The sequence below is a fragment of the Phascolarctos cinereus genome, unplaced genomic scaffold (genome assembly GCF_003287225.1).
Source record: "Phascolarctos cinereus isolate Bilbo 61053 unplaced genomic scaffold, phaCin_HiC Scaffold_726;HRSCAF=1367, whole genome shotgun sequence".
NCBI lineage: Eukaryota > Metazoa > Chordata > Mammalia > Diprotodontia > Phascolarctidae > Phascolarctos > Phascolarctos cinereus.
Genome location: NW_027556098.1, coordinates 226,011,067 through 226,030,431, shown reverse-complemented (window position 1 = coordinate 226,030,431; position 19,365 = coordinate 226,011,067).

Sequence of the window (19,365 nt, the reverse complement as noted above, 5' to 3'; positions counted from 1 at the left end):
TAAAAACATCAACTTGAATCAGGACCAACAAAAAAGTCCAGAAAACTCATTGTTGTAGGAAAATAATTGGTAATCACAGAAAAGTCTTTGTGCACAATGTGAAGGAGTGTAACAAGTCTCTGTAGCCACACCTTCAATGTCATTAATGATACCTGTTAGTCACTAGCTCTACAAGGGAATGAATTCACATATATACGTATATGTGTGTATCAATTTTGAAATTATAATTTATGTTTGAAATGACTTTCCTATAGCATAATTTTTTGAAATTTTATACCTTATGAATCCCCAAAAAGTTTTTCTTATTTCTCATTATACTGGATGCAAGTGATATCTCCTTTAAATGCTGATATTTTCATGGTTTACCATAGTAGAATTAAGCCAATTCATTTATGTTTTTTTCTGACCTGCTTTAATGAAGTCCATCTTCACTTTTGGCCCTCCTTCTGCTAAGTGATTGCCAGAAGGGGGGGAAAAAGATATAAAGGATCAACAGAGAAATTATTTATGTTTATTATCTTCATTTCTTGGTATTGTGTTGTCTGTTAAGACTTCTTCAATGACTGCCTTCCTAACCAATCAGAAAGCACTGTGCTTGATGATGTGAACCTAATGTTTCATAACTCAGATTAACACCAGAGAATGCTTACTATTAAGTTTCTGTTACTTAAGCTGGATATTGGCATATTGGACAACTGACCTAAAAGTGCAAACATCTAAATGGTTACAAGTAGGCTTTAAAATTAATTTCCCATTAAGATGGATGGGGGAAGTTTAAACTTTACACTTTAGCTAATGATATTGTTTTATTTTGTCTAGCTGCAGACTCAACAAAAGAGCAATTTGTTGGTCTGCATAGTATTGACACCATCAGGGTAGGCTGGAAATTTAATTTTAGCTTCTTAATATTATAGGGAATGGTGCAAGATCTGCACAATAACTTAATTGCTGAAATCCACAGATTCCATGTTCATGGACTTCACTCTCCCAGCCCATAGATCCATATGCAAGTATAATAAATCACTTTGCCCTGGAGCAGGTATTATGACATCCACAATATGCAAAAAAATTTTAGCTCATCCTTTTAAAATGTTATCAAAGAAGCATCTACTGTTTGAAGGGCTATGATACGGGAGAATTAAAACTTGCTGTTTCATCCCAGAAGGCAGAAATAGGAGCAATGAATAGAAGTTGTAAAGGGACAAATTTGGGCTTGATAGAAGTACAAACTTCCTAACTATTAGAGTTATTGAAAATGCTATGGGTTACTTCTGGAGCCACCAAGTGCCATTTTGTTGGTGCTCTTCAGCCTGAATGACCATTTGTCTCTTAGATTGTAGAAGTGATTTTTTTCAAAACTTATTTTGAATTCAAAACTTATATAATATAGCCAATAAATAGTTATCCAGTCTCTGCTTCAAGACCCTTAAGGAAGAGAACTTCACAAGTAGCCCGCCATTCCTTTGGAGAGCAAAAGTGGTTCAAATTTCCTTATTTCAAACCACAATGTAACTCATCAATTTCTACCATTGACATAAATTCTGACTTCTGGGACCAAACAAAAATAGTCAAATTTCCCTTCCACATGCCTGACATCAAAATACTTCAATATAGCTATCATTTCCTGCCCCATTCCCCTATCCCTGTGTTTTTGCAAGGTTAAATATCCCCATTTCCTTCAACCAATCTTCAGGTGGCTTTGAATTGATACCCTTTACTTTCCTGGATATCTTCCTCTGAATTCTTTCCAGCTTATCAATATTCCTGCCAAATGGTGATGTCCAAAACTAAAAACAACACTGAAGATATGGTCTGATCAAGGCAGAATACTGAAGGACTATCACCTCTTTATTTTTTTTAGAAATGATGCCTTTCTTCTTGCAGGCAAAGACTAATAATTATTGTAATTGTTCATTATAATGATTAATAACCAAAAATTTTCTTAGTTTTTAATTGCCGTATCATACTACTAGCATATATTGAGCCTACAATCCATTAAAACTCCCAAATCTTTTTCAGGCTAGTTGAAGTCGATCCATGAATCCTTAACTTTTACTTGTGAAGTTGTTTTTACCTGAAGTTTTAGGACTTGAATTTAACCATCTTGAAATTTATCTACTCATATTTCTCTCAGTGGTCTATCCTGTCAAGACATTTTTGTATTCTGATTCTATGATACAACGTGTTAGTTATCCCTCCCAGCTTGGAGTCATCGGCTAATTTTCTAAGCATGTTGTTTGTGCCTTTAAGTCACTGATTAAAATGTAAAACAGCACAGGGCAAAGCAGAGATCCCTGGGGCATTCTCTTGGCAACTTCGTTCTAAAATGAAGTGAAACCATAATGACACTTCTTTTGAGTCCATCCATTCAACTGGTTCCAAAATACATTTAACTGTATTATCATCTGGCAGTGCTTCCATTTTTTTCCCCCAGAAGAATACCATGAGATACTTTATCAATTGAGACATGAATAAACTGTGTGAACTAGGAGAGCATTGATAGGGATAGAAAGAAAGAGTCAAATGTTTGAATAAAAAGTAGACAAAATTAGTACTGTATATAAGAAAATGAAACAAGGAGATTCACCTAAATTGCCAGGTCTGATTAAACTTGGAAAATAGGTTTTTTTTCAATTATAAATTGGAATTGAGTCCAATGATAAAAAACAGGGAGAGGTTAAGAAAGGGAGCAACTGGGTTTGGGAGAAAGGTAATGATTTTGATTAAGAATAGGTTAAAGAGATTAAGGCATCCAAATGGAAAGGCCTATTAGTTATTTAGAAATGTAATATCAGACTTTGATTGAAAGGAGAGGTTTAAAGGTGCAGATATAGAGTCCTATGAATTGAAGTAATACTTAATACTTGACAACATGACAATGGTTTCTTACTAAAAGAGAGTTCATGGGGGAAAAAGAGTAGAAGGCTATATTTGAAGGATTTGAAAATGTCCAAAATTATCAAGGTGGAGAGGAAGAGGAACTAAAGGAGAAATAGTACGAGATTCAATATATTTCAGAGTTTAAAAAAAAAAGGTACAATGTTCCATAGAGCAACAGTGGAGAAAGGACACAAGGGCAAGAAGGAGTACATAGCAGGGAAATGTAACCAATAGACAAAGAAATTTTTAAGTTAAGCAGGAGTGAGTCTGTACTAGTAGCAGTAGGTGAGTAAAACAGACCAGAGACCAGAGAAAACCTGAGGAAAAATACCAAATACAAGACAGAAAAATTCTGTTTATTTCAGAAGAGGCTAAGTCACTTAACCTCTATCTGCCTCAGTTTACCCATTTGTAAACTGGATATAATAATAGCACCTACTTCCCAGGATTGTTACAAAGATCAAATGAGATATTTACAAAACACTTTTTAAAAGCTTAAAAATTCTAAATGAATGCCAGAAATTTTTAATTTTATTAGTTATTATATACTTAGGTCCATGATATCATCATTGATAATATTTCCACTATTAATATAGATCTCAACTTATCCATATCTTCTCATATTTGTCCCACCCCTCCCATAAGCCTACAATAGAGGATCTACCCAAACTATTTGAATCCTTTCCTTTTGTATTCTAACAGTTCATTGATAAAAATGAATGACTCAGTCTGCTATCTATAATCTCCCTTACTCTCATTACGTGATTAGTCCACGTCTTTTTTTGATCATACGTTTCCTGGATGACAGTTTTTGCATTGGTAATTGACTGAAGTTGACTGATATCCACACACTATTATGTCTCTCCCTCCAAGCATTATAAGGGAGCTCATAGTCTATCCAGTCTAACTTATAACGTTCTACATTATAAGCTTCCTGAGGTTACTGATAGAATCTTATCTAAGTTTATCTCCCCATATCAGAGTGTTCTGCACATACTGGACACTTTTAATACACATAGGCACAGAGTTAAAGACCTTGAACAGGCACCCAGGTTAGTAGTAAAATCATGGTCACACACGTGGATATTTGAGATTTTTATTAATGTTGTATATCATAAGATATGAAATTTAAGGCTGAAAAGAGATCATTCCCAATTCCAACATTTTACAGATGGGCAAATTGAAGCCCAAAGACAGTGATTTGCCCAAGGTGATACAGTTAGTAAGTTTCAGACAAGCTTTGAACCCATGTCCTCTGGCTCCAAATCTTATAATAGCGATCATTTGCAATTTGCAAAGCACTTTATATGTTATCTCATCTGATCCTAACAATGCTGTAAAGTAGTATTATTATTATCCACATTTTACAGATAGGGAAACTGAAGTGAAAAGAGGATGCAACTTGCCTAGGGTCACATAGTAGGTAACCACATGATACAGGATTCAAACTCAGATCTTCCTGAATTCTAGTTGTGAACTTCCAAGTCCAACCCTCTTTATAAATTGAGCCATATCTAGTCTTCTTTCCACTGCACCAAGCTGTCTGTCATGGATCCTATCTTTCTCAATCTTCTCAGCCCACTTGGTTTCTAGTCAGCCCAATATTAAAAAAGAAGTATATCAGATCAAAGTAAATTGTTAACCACTAGATTTTTTTTTCTCATTGAGGGACTAGCACAGTGGTTATATGCGTACAGTTATAAATCTCCCTTTATGACAAAATCTCATATTTGTAAAGAACCTCAGGGAACATAAAAACTATTTAATTATGATTGAGTCATGAAAATTGACCAATAACAAATATTTCAATAATTTTTCAATGATATCAGCTATATTCTTTTCTTTCAAAAATTCCATAAATTGAAATAAGATTCTAAGAGATTTTGTGAAGTTCCTTTTTAGTTCTTTGAAACTTTCTCTCCTACACAGTTGGAACAGATACCATGAATATCTGAGTAATTGACATTTTAAATTTAAATGATCAATATCATCAAGTGTCTACTTTGCACACAGCATTATAATAATATTGAGGAAATGAAAATTTCTGGGATCTGGGACCAGATATCTTTCAATCTTTGATAATAGAACTCTAAAATCTCAAGCATGGTGAAAATATGAAATACAGGAATAAACAGAATGTTTGACCCATTTTCCTGCTGTAAAATTGAGATTGATAGAGATTTTTAAATCATCTACAGAATTAACATAGTTCTCTTCCTTCTCATCTGCCAATTTTCATTCACAAAAAAAAAATTAGAAGAGACAATTGGGCCAAAGTTTACAAAATTTGGAAGGAAGGAAACAAATGTTTATTAAGCACCTACTATGTGCCAGGCACTGCACTAAGAGCTTTATGAATATTATCTTATTTGATCCTGACAACAACCTTTTGAGGTAGGTGCTGTTATTATTCCCATTTTTTAGTTGAGGAAAGTGAGATAGATAGAGGTTTAGTGATTCATCCAGTGTTACACTGCTATTATGTGCCTGAGACTGGATTTGAACTCAGCTCTTCTTGACTCTAGGCCTAGAACCCTCTTTACTGGTTCCATAACAATCATTTAACAGCTATATGACATCAATCCAATAACATAAGTTCTCTGAGTCTCATAGACTATATCTGTAAAATTCAGATAATAGTATTTTATCTTCTGGAAGGAAAAGACCTAGGCTAAAAAATCTTTTGATGTTTCTCATGTTCATAATCCTTTCAATTTAAACATGATAATGAAGACAAGGGCAAATATAGGGCTGAGCTTTGTAAGATTTTTTGGCCATATTACTGCCTTAGAAACATGTTTATGTGAATAATCTTTTTTTAATTAAGTTAAATTCTTTAAGAAGATAAAACTTTTTTTTTAATTGGAAAGATTGTGAACATGAGTTAAATGAGTAACTATGAGATTGAGCTGAGCCTTCATTTTTAATTTAGGCATTTTAAAAATACTGATTGCCCCAGAAAGGTGAAGGGAAGGGAATAAGCATTTATTAAGTGCCTTATGTATGGCAGGCACTATTTAGCACTTTTAAAATATTGTCTCATTTGATTCTCATGACAACCCTATAAGTAAGTGCTATTATCACCATCTTACAACTGAAAAAAACTGAGACAGAATTTAAGTGACTTGTGCAGAGCCACAGCTAGTCAGTATGTAAAGCGAGATTTGAACTCAGGTCTTGTGTTCTAAAAGAAGCATGATTTAGCATTGGGATAGATGTTGAAAAGGATTGCAGTTGGACATTGTCCAATCCAAACTTATGCTCACCCGACCTGTTTTATAAACAAGGAATTTATGTTTCAAAAGGACTGAGTAATTTCCACAAAGTCACAAAGGAAGTAAATGATAGGATGAGAATTTGAATACAAGTCTTCTGACTACAAAGCTATTCCTCTTTCCCTTCCCCCAAATGAATGGAGAGAGTCATAATTAAAAACCCTTCTTTGTAGTATAAAAAACCTTTTTAAAATCATGTAGACCATGTTACTTTTTAAATTGATTTGGAATTTAGCAGCAGATTTCCTTTTAAACCTTAATGGCTACATTTTAACATCTTCTGTAAGACTCAAGGACCTGCCTTTCCCTTTTTTTCTAAAACCAGTGTAGTTACAATTGCAATATAAGTGATTAAACTGAAAATTCAATCATTTCTGAAATTCTGCCTTCACATATTCAAATGTACTCTGAGTCTATTTCTGTGTTCACCTACCTATACCTTCCACCCTACCTATTGTTTTTTTGTTTTTTTACTGTATACCTGGAGTAAGAATGATACCCATATTCTATTGCTTTGCATGTGACACATGATTTATCCTCTGATTAGAATGTTGGCTCTGTTAGTACAGGGACTGTTTGAGTTTCATCTCGGTGTCCTCAGTGCCTTATACAGTGTCTGACACATTTTGAGTGCTTACAACAGAATTGAAATAGAAACCAGAATTCGGGTTTCACATCGTGGTTCTAGCTACATATTCTCATAGAACTGAAAGGAACCAAAAGAAGTCAGCTAGTATATATCACTCTCACTTCAAATATCATCCCATACTATTTACTACCAGACTGTTTGTTGTTGTTATTTTTCAGTCAAGTTTGACCTTCGTGACCCCATTTGGTATTTTCTTGGCAAAGATACTGGAATGGTTTGCCACTCCTTCTCCAGCTCATTTTACAGATGAGGAAACTGAAGCAAATAGGGTTATGTGACTTGCCTAGAGTCACACAACTATTCAGTGTCTGAGGTCTGGTTTGAACTCAGGAAGATGAGTCTTCCTAACTCCCGTCCAAGTGTTCTATGCACTATGAAGCCACCCAGCTATCCTAGCTGCCAGACTTATAGCATTCCTTTTTTTTTTGGTGGGGTTGGGGGATGGGGGAGTGGGGAATGGGAAAGGGCTCCTGAGAAGGGGGTCCTGAGAAAATGATTCCATTACCTTTCTCGGAAGGACACTCTGCTCCTGAAGAAACTTTACTTTGAAGATAGCCTTCTTTATGTGCAATATAAAAACTATTATGTTCCTAATATGCAGATTTTTTCCCTGACAAGGGGGCTGATTCAATGATCTAATTAATAGCACTTCTCCATGTTAGAGAAGATATGTACAATAGTTGCCAACTAAGAGATGTAATTTGGCAGTAACACACAATAGATCATGATATTCAAATTATGTTACTTCACTCGATTAGTGGGAAGACAATGGTAATAAATGAAAGTCTTAGTATAAGGGCTGTGTGCCACCATCATGAATGCAGAATTAAATTTAAAATATAGATTGACATGTCTTTTTGCATATATCTGAATTAGGTTAACTGGATGAATCACTTTATAGGTTTTGCTATTGTTAATGGGATTCCTATATTAGGAAACAGTGAAAAACCACCATGTTGTGTTTTTTTAGTGAAATCAGCCTTTCATTAAAAAAAAATCACCCCCAAATTTTAAGGCTCGCAAATTCTCATGAAGCTACAAATCTCCAAAGGCTATTCTGAATGAGGGGTGTGTGTGTGTGTGTGTGTGTGTGTGTGTGTGTGTGTGTGTGTGTGTGTGTTTACATTGACTAGTAACTTGTCTTTCTTACTTATTCCCAGGTCACTAGGCTAAAAACATATCTATTTATCTATCAAAACCATATTGCATGTTCCTCCCCCTAATAACCAGAGGTTCCTGACTATGTTTCTACACACAAAGAGACCTGAAAGCAGTGACAATTTATTGCATTTCTTTGAAGCCAGGTTCCTCATTTTCTTTAGATTTGTTCCTTGATTTTCTTTACGCCTGATTTGATTTCTTTTCAAATCTAAGTAACACATAAACTTACATTAATATACATAACAACATTAAGCAACTTTGATGGTGAAAATACATTATTTTTGTCTTTTCAAGAAAGATTTAAATATGAGTTACCACTGGTATCTCCAACAGTCAGATTCAGAGACTATGCTCAATTTCATGATTTCCCATAATCCGATTCCTACCTTCATTCTTTCTGATTTTTCCACAACTGTCCTTTTGCTCCATACAGTCCCCTGGCAAAACTGAACATAGATGATTCCTGGGCTATTCACATCCATGAAAGTATTTGAATAAAACAGATGTTTCAGAACTACGTTTTTTTGATAGTTAGCTAAAGAGGATGAACATGAGTTCACCAAACATAACTAAGATCCCTTTCAATAGTTATCAGAGGGGTTTGCAAAGCAAGTCCACATGTGTTTATTATAAAGACAATAATATCCTTAATATGAAAATCTTTAAGCAATTGTATAAATTAACTTTTAAGCATCAAATAGAAGTGTGATTCTCTAAGCATTAGAGGGAATAGAAAGAGGCCAATGGAAAAAATAAACCAGATCTGCATCAAACAATGGCTTGGCTAAAGACTATGTCTTGTGTAAGAATACAAATGTTTGCTTTGTAAATTGGGCTATGATGCAAAACTGGGAAAGATAACTAACACCCTGAATGCAAGTATCAGGATAAATAAAAAGTATCTAACAGACTAAACCCTCGACCTGAATTTAATACAGTAAAATTGATTATGGATAAATGTGAAGTATTAAGTGGATTCAAAAAATCAACTTTATAAGTGCAAAATAGAAGATAAAGTGATAGCAGTTTATCTGAAAAAGATACGAGAATATTAGGAGACTTCAAATTCAAAAGAAGTCAAAAGTATGATACTATATCTAAAAAATTCTGTAAGAGTTTAGGCTGAATCAATCCTAAAGACAGAGTGTACAGGATTAGAGACACAGTAGTCCTGGTGTGCTTATCAGATCATATCTCATTAGTTTGCTCAGTTCTAGGTGTCACATTTTAAGAAGATATTAACCTGAAGGGCTCCAAAGGAAGGCAACCAGACTAATGAAGGAACTGAAGATTTTATAGTAAGAGAATCAATTGAAGGAACTAGGGACTTTTATCTTGGAAGAGAGAAGTATTAAAAAGGGAGTATGCCAGCTGCCTTCAAGTACTTGAACTACTATCGTGCCAGAGGGATTAGATTTGTTTTGTTTGGCCACAAATGGCAGAACCAGATATAATGGGTGAAAATGGATACAAAGAGGCAAAATTAGGCTCAGTGGAAGGGAAATTTTAATTATCATTTAGAACTATCTAAAAATGGAACAATCTGTTTGGGAGTTACTGGATTTCTCCTCTCTAGAAATCTTAATTCAAAGACTGAAGGACCACTTGTCAAGTCTATCACAGAAGGGATATTTATTCAGATATGGATTGGACTACCTGGCCTCTGAGATTCTATAATTAACTGATATACTGTAATTTGGTGTTTGTGTGTATATGTGTATATATGTATGTGTGTGTGTGTGTGTATAAATATGTATATATATATATATATATATATATATATATATATATAGAGAGGGAGGAAGGGAGGGAAGGAGAGAAAGAGAGAGAGAGAGAGAGAGAGAGAGAGAGAGAGAGAGAGAGAGAGAGAGAGAGAGAGAGTACAATAGAATAGTATACCCATTGCAAAGCTGAAAATGATACTCAAATATCTTGTTCTATTTGGGATAATAACAAAAGTCTGGATCTGAAGCCAGGGGAACTGAATTCAACTCCAGCTCTGCCATGACATGTGTGAGCAAATGTATGACCTTGGACAAGTAACTTAACCTCTCTGGGTCTTAGTTTCCTTATCTATAAAATAAGAGGATTGGACCAGGTAAAGTTTCTTCCAGTTTTTAAATCTATGATGCTCTTATTTTAATTTTATTCTCTTCATCAGGCATTTGAAGAGTGCCTCTGATAGTTCATTCTTTTAAGTATTCCCTTTTTACTAACAGAACAAATTTTCATTTTTGCCAAAATTTTTCTAACAATGTCTGAAGTGTGAAGTAAACTTGCATTTATAGGAAAAGTCCCTGAGAAACTTATTTTCTCCTTAGGTATTTTGCTTCACCACTATCCACTGTCACCAAGTGAATGGTGGCACCTATTATTAGTAATGGTGAGGTAAAAAACAACTGTCAGGTTTCCTCAAATAGGGAGCCTGTAGATGGGGAAATATTCTAATTGATACCATCATCTATTTTTTTTTTGCAATTGGGGATAAGTGACTTGCCCAGGGTCACACAGCTAGTAAAGTGTCAAGTGTTTGGTCTGAGGCCACATTTGAACTCATGTCCTCCCAACTCCAGGGCTGCTGCTCTATCCACTGCACCACCTAGGTCCCCAACCATCACCTATTTTTAAAAATTGAAAAGATTTAACTAGTCATTTATATAACACAAAACAGGAATTATCCCTTCCTAGGAAATGGCAATAGCATATATCTGCTGTGTTTCCAGTAGAAGTCAACACCTGATGCTTCTGAGAAAGGTCCAAAGCATGGGCAGGATAACACAGAGTAAAAAATGCTGGACTAGCATGTGCATCCCTGAATTCTAATTCTGCCACTGTTTTGTTACCTTACTTTACTAGCTTTGTTACCTTAGAGCAATGACTTGCCATATTTGGTCACAGTTAGTCACCTGTAAAAGGCAGTGGCTGAAGTGATATGATCACTGAGGCCCCTTCAAACTCCAAAATCCTCATGATTCCTCATTGAATTAAATAGTAATAATACCCAAATGGAACAAGATTTCAAAAGGAACAGGGTAAACTTCACTGTCTGTGCTTTGTTATTCAGATGACTTTGAATCTGTCACTTTAAATCCCTTGCAGATTATTTCAAGGCATAGTGTAACTCGGTCATTATCTCATCGCCAGAAGAGGTGATCACTAAATTTCCTTCTTATTTTCCAAAATCCTGAAGGGATAAGGATATGTAATCCTGGTTATTCCCAGCTGACTTGGAGTCATGAAGACCTGAGCTCAAATTCTGCCCGAGACACTATTTGTGTGGCTCTAGGAAAGTCATTTAAACTTTCTCATTCTCTGTTTCCTCCTCTGTAGCAGCATATACCTCAAAGGGTTGTTGTAAGGATCAAGTGAGATAATGCATGTACAGTTGTTTGCCATCTAAGCTATATTATTTATAAGGGCAGCTATGTGGCACAGTGGAGAGACTGCCAGACCTGGAGTCAGGAAGACTCCTCTACCTAAGTTCATACACTTACTAGCTGTATGACCCTGGACAAGTCTCTTAATCCTGTTTGCCTCAGTTTCCTTGTCTCATTAATCATTAACCAGAGTTGATTTCCACACTCTGGAACACCCACTTTTACAAGGGCATATTAGCTGTGAGCCCACCACAATGAGGGTCTTTGGCATTGAAGAGTGCTATTGATCTCTTTTATTAAAATGCTAGTATTATTAATAAAATGACTAATTACCTAGAAATTATGTCTCTCGAACTTTTTAAGGATCACACCTTTCAATATTCTAGCCAACTTTCTAAGACCATAAGTTTCAGAAAAGGTGACAACCTGCATTTGTGAAGGGAGTTTCCTCACTTGAGAGTTTCCAATAACAATGAAATCACAGGTCCAGTCCCTATCTCCTTATCTACTAGTTTTGTCAGTAATCTTTAACAAAACAAAACAGAACAAAAAAGGAAATGAGCCTTGTCTGACATCACTTGACATAACCTTGATGAAGCCATCCTGGCTTTATACTCCTGATTTTATAATCACCACTTTTCTTTCTATTTGATTTACATTAATCAAAGTATCATAAGTCTTGAGCAGGAATAGAAATCAGAGGTCATGCAGTCCAAACTCTAATTTTGCAAATAGGAAACTGAGTCCCAGTAAGGTTAAGTAACTTGCCCACGGTCACACAGATAGTCTATTCAGGTGTAAAATTTGAACCCAAGCCAAGGCTCTTTTTAGTATAACCTACTTCCCCCCAACCATATCATTAAATAATCCATTTCATAATTTTCCCAGGAATACTAGCTAATAGCTTGCATATTCTATTCTATTCCTCAGTTGAAAATTAAAACAATACTTTGCCCTCCTGCAATTTTGTGATACATCTCCCATTCTTCATGATCTAACATGGAACCAAGGACATACAGTTCATCTGAGCCAGAGGACTTGGATTCATCAAAGACAACTGAGTGCCCTCTTAATATTTCCTTCCTTACCTTAGGGATCAATTCCCTTTTGGTTAATTATTTTCTGTCATTTCCAATTCAAAGGTCATTCTCCTTGGCGGAGAGGCCAGAAGAAAAATACAAATTAAACGGTTCTGCTTTCTCTTTGTTATCAATTATTATGGTCCCATCAACCTCAAACAAAAGTCCTATTCTTTCTTTAACATTCTAAACATAATCTTAACAGGACCACCCCATACTTATATTCATCCTCTGTTCCCTGGTCTTGATTCTATCTTCCTAAGATTTCTTTTTTTTAAACATAATTTGTTTGGCAAATTCCCTTTCAATTCTCATTGATCACTTTGGAGGAAACCTGTCTTTCTTCCTCATTGAAATTATGTTCCTTGATGTCTTCAGAATATTATTAAACACCTCTTCTCCCTCCAGAGCTAACTCCACAATTTAGTGCACAGCACATATTTACCCTCTGAACTATTTGAAATCTTATTAACCAAAATCTATCATGCTCATCTGACTGTGTCCACATTTCCTCTCTTCCATCACAAACTCCAGGAGATACTGATGACTCCAATCCTTTCAGGGTTCTCATCATTTCCACCCCAACAATCAATTCCCTCCTGATAATGAAAATCAGATCCATAATAGAATTTTCTCTTTCTGGTTCCTTCACCTTTTAAAGGATAGACAATTTAAGAAGTTATTAGGTTCTCTGGGTATTAGGTTAACAGGTAGAGAGAAAATTCCAGCAGGTGTCTGAATAATTGACATTCCCCACCATTACCATAGTATGACTCTGTACAAGGCTTCTGATCTATTTCCCAAATTCTTCATCTCTATCATCTTTCTGCCCAGGTGGTCTATAGTATATTCCAATGGAAAAATTACTTCTATTTATCCCTTCATCAACCCGATTCAACCAAATATTCTCTGTTATATTTCACCCTTGGTTCCTGGACTTTCTCACATGAGTGTACCTTCTTAAAATGCAATGTTACCCCCAACTCATGCTAGTTAACCTACCTTGTTTCTTTTGAATAAAGTATTCTGATCCAGAGCCATAGTTAATTCATAGATTTCATTTCACCAAGTCTCACTGACAACTCTCAGATCAAATTTACATATACATATATGCATATGTGTATGTATGTATACCCGTAAATGCATGTAAGTATGTATATGGATTTCTATTTCCTCTTGCCAGTAGCTTAAATGTTGGGCATTTGTGTATAGACATTTGAAGCCATGCATTTTACTACTAGTTTCTTTCTTGCATTTTGTCTCTTATAAACTTCTGAATATCTCAAATGCTATTTTTCTTCCTTCTTTGTAGTTACTATTTATGGTATATAGCTTCAGGGATATACATAGACAATCTTCTTTCTCCCTCATCCTTCAAAAATGTTTAAAGCCCTTTTGATTAAATTTGAAAGACATCCGACAAATACATTTCACATACTCACTCCACCAGTGCAGACTGCAAATCCTTCTGATATTTTATAAGTTTCCATGATAAGAGGAAAGGAGAGAAAAGAGAGCAGGACAGGAGAGAGTCATAACCTCATGGCCGTACATCTGGTCATTCTGCTTTTAGGCTTATTCATAGACAGAAGATACATAATCTCTCATTGTTCTCATTCTTGAAAATTTTTCAACTTGATAAGATCAGTAAGCCACTGAGTCATATCTGTGCCACGATGAAACACTGGAAATGGGGCTTAGTAGATGATAGAAAATATTTTCTTCCATTTCACAGATGAGGAAACTGAGCTTTAAGAAGAGCTAAGTGATTTATTTTCATATATAGTAAGTAGGAGAAGTAGAGTATGTAGTCTGACTCTTTTTTTTTAAATTAACCCAAGGTTGCACTCAGTATTAGCATACACTGAGCCCAGGTCTTTCTCAGTCAAACACATCACTTTTCTCTGAAGAGAGTCCTAATATTTTATATGAACCACCATCTTTGAGAAACAAAGAAGCTGATCTGATCTAAAAAAACTGATACATGAAGATACCAGAGACAGGAATTCAAGCTGCATCAGTATATGGATAAATGAGAACATATTTATTCAAACACATACTATAGGGAATTTTTAAAAAATCTATGAAGTGTCTTAAGTCAATGTGTATATAATCAGTACTCTGATTTTGAAATTCTCTGATAGTTAATTTTGGCACATTGTGATTTTATGGAATGAAGTATCTGTATTGGATCTGAATTGAAAATGTCATCAGGGACCAGAGCAAGCCTTCAACCTATCCCTGCTCTCTCATCTATTTTCTGAATCCATTCCACCTGCAGCAATTGGTAGCCATTTTCAATGGCAAAAACATTCATTTCTAAAGAGATAATGGAAGACACTTAAAAGTCCAAATCATTGCACATTGGTTTTCCTAGACCAGGAAACTTCCTCTGGTTCCATAAGCACCTTCTAGGCAACTCTTTTTTTTTTTTTAACAGGCAGCATAATAAGAGGCAGTGTAATAGATGAGAATGAGCACTAAATGACCTGGGCTCAACATTTTCTAACTGTTTGACCTTGGACCTGTTACTGAGCTTCAGTTTCCTCATCTTTAAATGAGAATAATAATGCTTGAGCCTCGAAGAATTATTGAGAGGAAAGAATTTTGCAAATTCTAATCACCATATCATTATTGTTTAAAGTTTCCTGACTTCCCTGCATAATACATCAGAATACCTTAAGCTCATCATGAAGATTGTGATATACCTGATTTTAAATAAACTCACTTTGTAGAATGCCTAGGATTGGATAACTTGTAAGGTGATTATAATCTCCTTAGAAATTCATCTCAGTGTTTTCCGTGTGAAAACATTGCTAAAAGCCAGAGAAAGAGTCTATCCTAAATTTGCAATACTATTGAGGTAACAAGTAGGACTACTTTGCTACCCTGTAAATACCTAGGTCTTCACATAATGGGGCAAATATATGTAGAATTCAGTGACTAACATAAGTAATTAACTATAAGAAATTTTTCCCTTACCAAATGGAGATGGCTCTTTACCACTCCCACCCACTGTAGTAATCAACTTAAACATTTCTCAGTAAAAAACCCAAAAGTGCTATAATGCATACATACTGTGACTTTTGTTTTCAGTCATTGACATTTAGTAGGTTACTAAACCAAAGCCTTGCCATACTGACCTTTACTTTTAATAGCAGTAGTAGTAGTACTAGTAGTAGCAGTAGCAGCAGTAGCAGCAGTAGTAGCAGCAGCAGTAGTAGTAATAGTAGTAGTAGTTGTAGTAGCAGTAGTTGTTGTAGTAGTAGTAGTAGCAGTAGTAAAAGCATTTATATGGTATTTTAAGGTGTGCACAACACTTTTCAAATACTATCTCATTTTATCCTCACAACAATCCTTGGAGGTGGGTGCTATTATTAACACTACTTTACAGATGAGGAAATTAAGGCACAATAAGATTTAAGGGTTGGTGTTATATGAATGTCCTCATTCTCCAATTGAATCTCTAGCCCAGTGTCTGATAGGCTTTAGCTAAATGCACCATGAAACTTATTTTCTTTTACAATGACATTAACACAATAAATTTTTGAGGAACTGACAAAATTATGTGATGACAATAGCTATCACATATGTAGTGTTTTAAGGGTTGCAAAACACTTGAAAGATGTTATTTCATTTGATCCTCACAAAAACCCTATAACCCTATGCTATTATGAAACCCATTATACAGCTAGGGAAACAGAGGATGAGAGAGTCACAGATCTGGTAAGTTTCTGAGGGGCTTCAAACCCAGCCCATCCTGACTCCAAGTGCAGCAGTCTATTCCCTAGACAATGCTGCTTCATAAGCAGAAAATTTCAAAGAATTTCACTGGAGCATTCTCACAGGCAATGTAGTCTACCAGCTAATCTACTAGATTGAGAGAATGGGCAAGTTTTAGGTCAAGCAAAGTAGAATGAGCCAAAATCTGATCAAAAAGCAGTTCGTTTTAAGAAACCCATGTGCAGCCCACAAAATGAATTGTGAAAGGGATAAATAGCAACAGGCAGTTCAAATCCTTGACTTTGAAGTGGGTAAAGATGCTTGGCACATTTCCTCTCTTTTCAGCCACTTAATTTGAGTGGGATTATATGACATGAAGGACATTTGTGTGTGGATTTGGAACCATATAAAATGAAGTGGAATCCAAGTCTCTAAACCACTGATTCTTGTGGAAATGTGTTCAACAGAAATAGCAGTGATGAGATAATGCCAATTGCTCAGAGACCCTTAGCTATATAGCTCCACATTTAGTAGCACAATAATGAAAAATGATTTTAAAAACATCATTTAGTTCTGAAAATCATTTTGATGGCTCTAAGATACATTTTCCTTAGGGGTATTTATTTTTTTTCCCCATCTTGTTCCTGAGAATGAAAGGGAGAGCTGAATAAAACTCAAATCATTTTATGTCAGTCAATAGAGTATTATTTAACGAGCTGCATTTCCATTATTTATTATCTAGTTCATGGTCTCTCTAGTCTGAATACAACCTCAGTGATTAAGATGTAGGTGTAGCCTCCAAGAGACAAATAACAAGTGGGAGTTCTTTATGATTTCTGAACATTTGAATGTATAGTTGAAATAGTTAACAAAGAAGGTCATGGTACACCTTCAGGTACTGATTATTGATGACATATAATATCAATAGAATGAATACGTGCCACATCTCTCCTCATTCTATTTCAACACATTGATAGGCATACGCTAATCGATGTAATAAGACTCAGCACTTTCTCATCAAATTTACATTAGGATCAAAACATTCAAGATAATATGCATTAGATGACTGTGGTAAAAAAAATAAAAATAAAAAATCAGTTTGTAACAGCAAAGAAGATCTTTTTAAGATTATTCGGCAGATGCTACATGCTTTGTCCCTGTGTATTTATTTGGAACTGATGTATTGAAAATAGAATTGCATGCAATATCCTTTTCTTTCATCAATATAATTACAGGAAATCTGCTGAATTTATAAAATGTGGACAATTAGCAAAGTGAAAGAACAAAGATACAGTGGGGGAGGGAGTTAATTCAGTAATGTGAATTTTTTTTTAAGAATTCTTCATTGTTTTTAGATGGCAAGCAGTGACTATACTAATAATGACCAAATATTTTAAGCTTTGTCAGAAGCCATTATAAAAATGTTTTTAGGATTTATTTCTACAGTAGATATTTTATTCTTTAAATTTAATAAAGAAATGAGTTTCTTTTTTTTGTAAAGAAGCTTGCTAGTTGCCAACTTATACCAGGGCTTGAGGGAATTTTTCCAAAGATTCCCTGCAAAAAATGAAACATTTCTAACCAATGTATGTAAAGTAGCTACTTCCTTCTATATCTGTGTTTCTTTCTTTCCTGGTAGATTTTTTTTTAAGTTGGCAAAAGCTAAAATATTTCCCCCAAATGTGCCTACAGAAATAGAACTCAGATAACTCTACACCCCTATCATTATCTAGTTACCCTTACTGTGTCTAAATGGCCATGGATTGGGAATAGTTAATATTCCATCCATTTAATATCACTAATTATTTTTCCTCTGCAGCTTTGATGGGTTAGTTATAGCCTGGAATAAAAAACACTGTGGTAAGGACAACTGCACAGCAAGGTTAAGTTCCTTCTTGTCTTCAGTACCAATAATTACCTTTAAACAAAAAGAAAAGGCTGTTTTCAGATTTGACAGTTAATTTACTAATGAGCATGTGGGCCCAATTTATAATAAAGTAATATTGACCAGAAATAATCCTGCATTCGTACTCATCTGAATTATTTTATTGTTCAAGTCTTCTATTAAATAAATTGGAAAGGATTAATTTTGCAAGATGGGATTGTCAGAGACTGCTGCATAAACGAGATGCATGTCAGCACTAAATTTAATTATTGATCACAATACAATAGTGCTGAGTGTTCCAATCCCTAAACAGCTTCCAGTAACTATCAGCAGATTCCAAATATAGAGAATGAAGGAAAAAAAATTTGATTGCAGATGACTACATTTTAAAAAACAAATAAATATTTCATCAGCCCTAAATAAAACTTTAATTTTAAAGTACAGTTTAGATCACTCACTGGATCACAGAGCAAATGAACGATGAATGAGGGTGACAGCCTTCAAGTTACAAATTTTGTTTTAATGGCTTAATGGTCTAGGCATCCAAGGGTATGGCTTTGATTCTTCCATTCTGGCAAAGAAAGGCAATTTGTAAATAAAAAGCCATTGAGAACAAGCTCTCATCTTGTTAAAGAGCAAATGATGCTATACTGCTACCCTAGATCCAAAAGTAGAAATCTAAGCCATGCCTCCCTGTGAAGGGAAGATGTACATACATTCTAACATAGAAGAGAATACTGATGAAGAATGTCATGTTTATATCAATGGTATATGAATATAGATGAGATAGAGATAGATAGAGATGTAGTTGTAAAGGTAGATTGAGATAGGTATATAGGTATATAGCTCCTACATCTACATATATATATATATATATATATATATATATATATATATATATATATATATATATATAACACATATGAGTTTTCATATATACATATATCTACATATGTGTGTATAGAGGGCAGCTAAATGGCACAGTGGATAGAGTATTAAGCCTGGAGTCAGGAAAACACATCTTCATGTTCAAATCCAGCCTCAGACACTTACTAGCTCTGTGATCCTGAGCAAGTCACTTAACCTTGTTTGCCTCAGTTCCTCATCTGTAAAATGAGCCAGAAAAGGAAATGCCAAACCACTCCAGTATCTCTGCCAAGCAAAACCCAAATAGGGTCATGAAGAATCAGACATGAGTGAAATGGCTGAACAAAAATATATGCATATATATATATATATATATATATATATATATATATATATATATACATATACATATATATATATACACACACACACATATATACATATATGTGTGTGTGTGTGTGTAGATGTC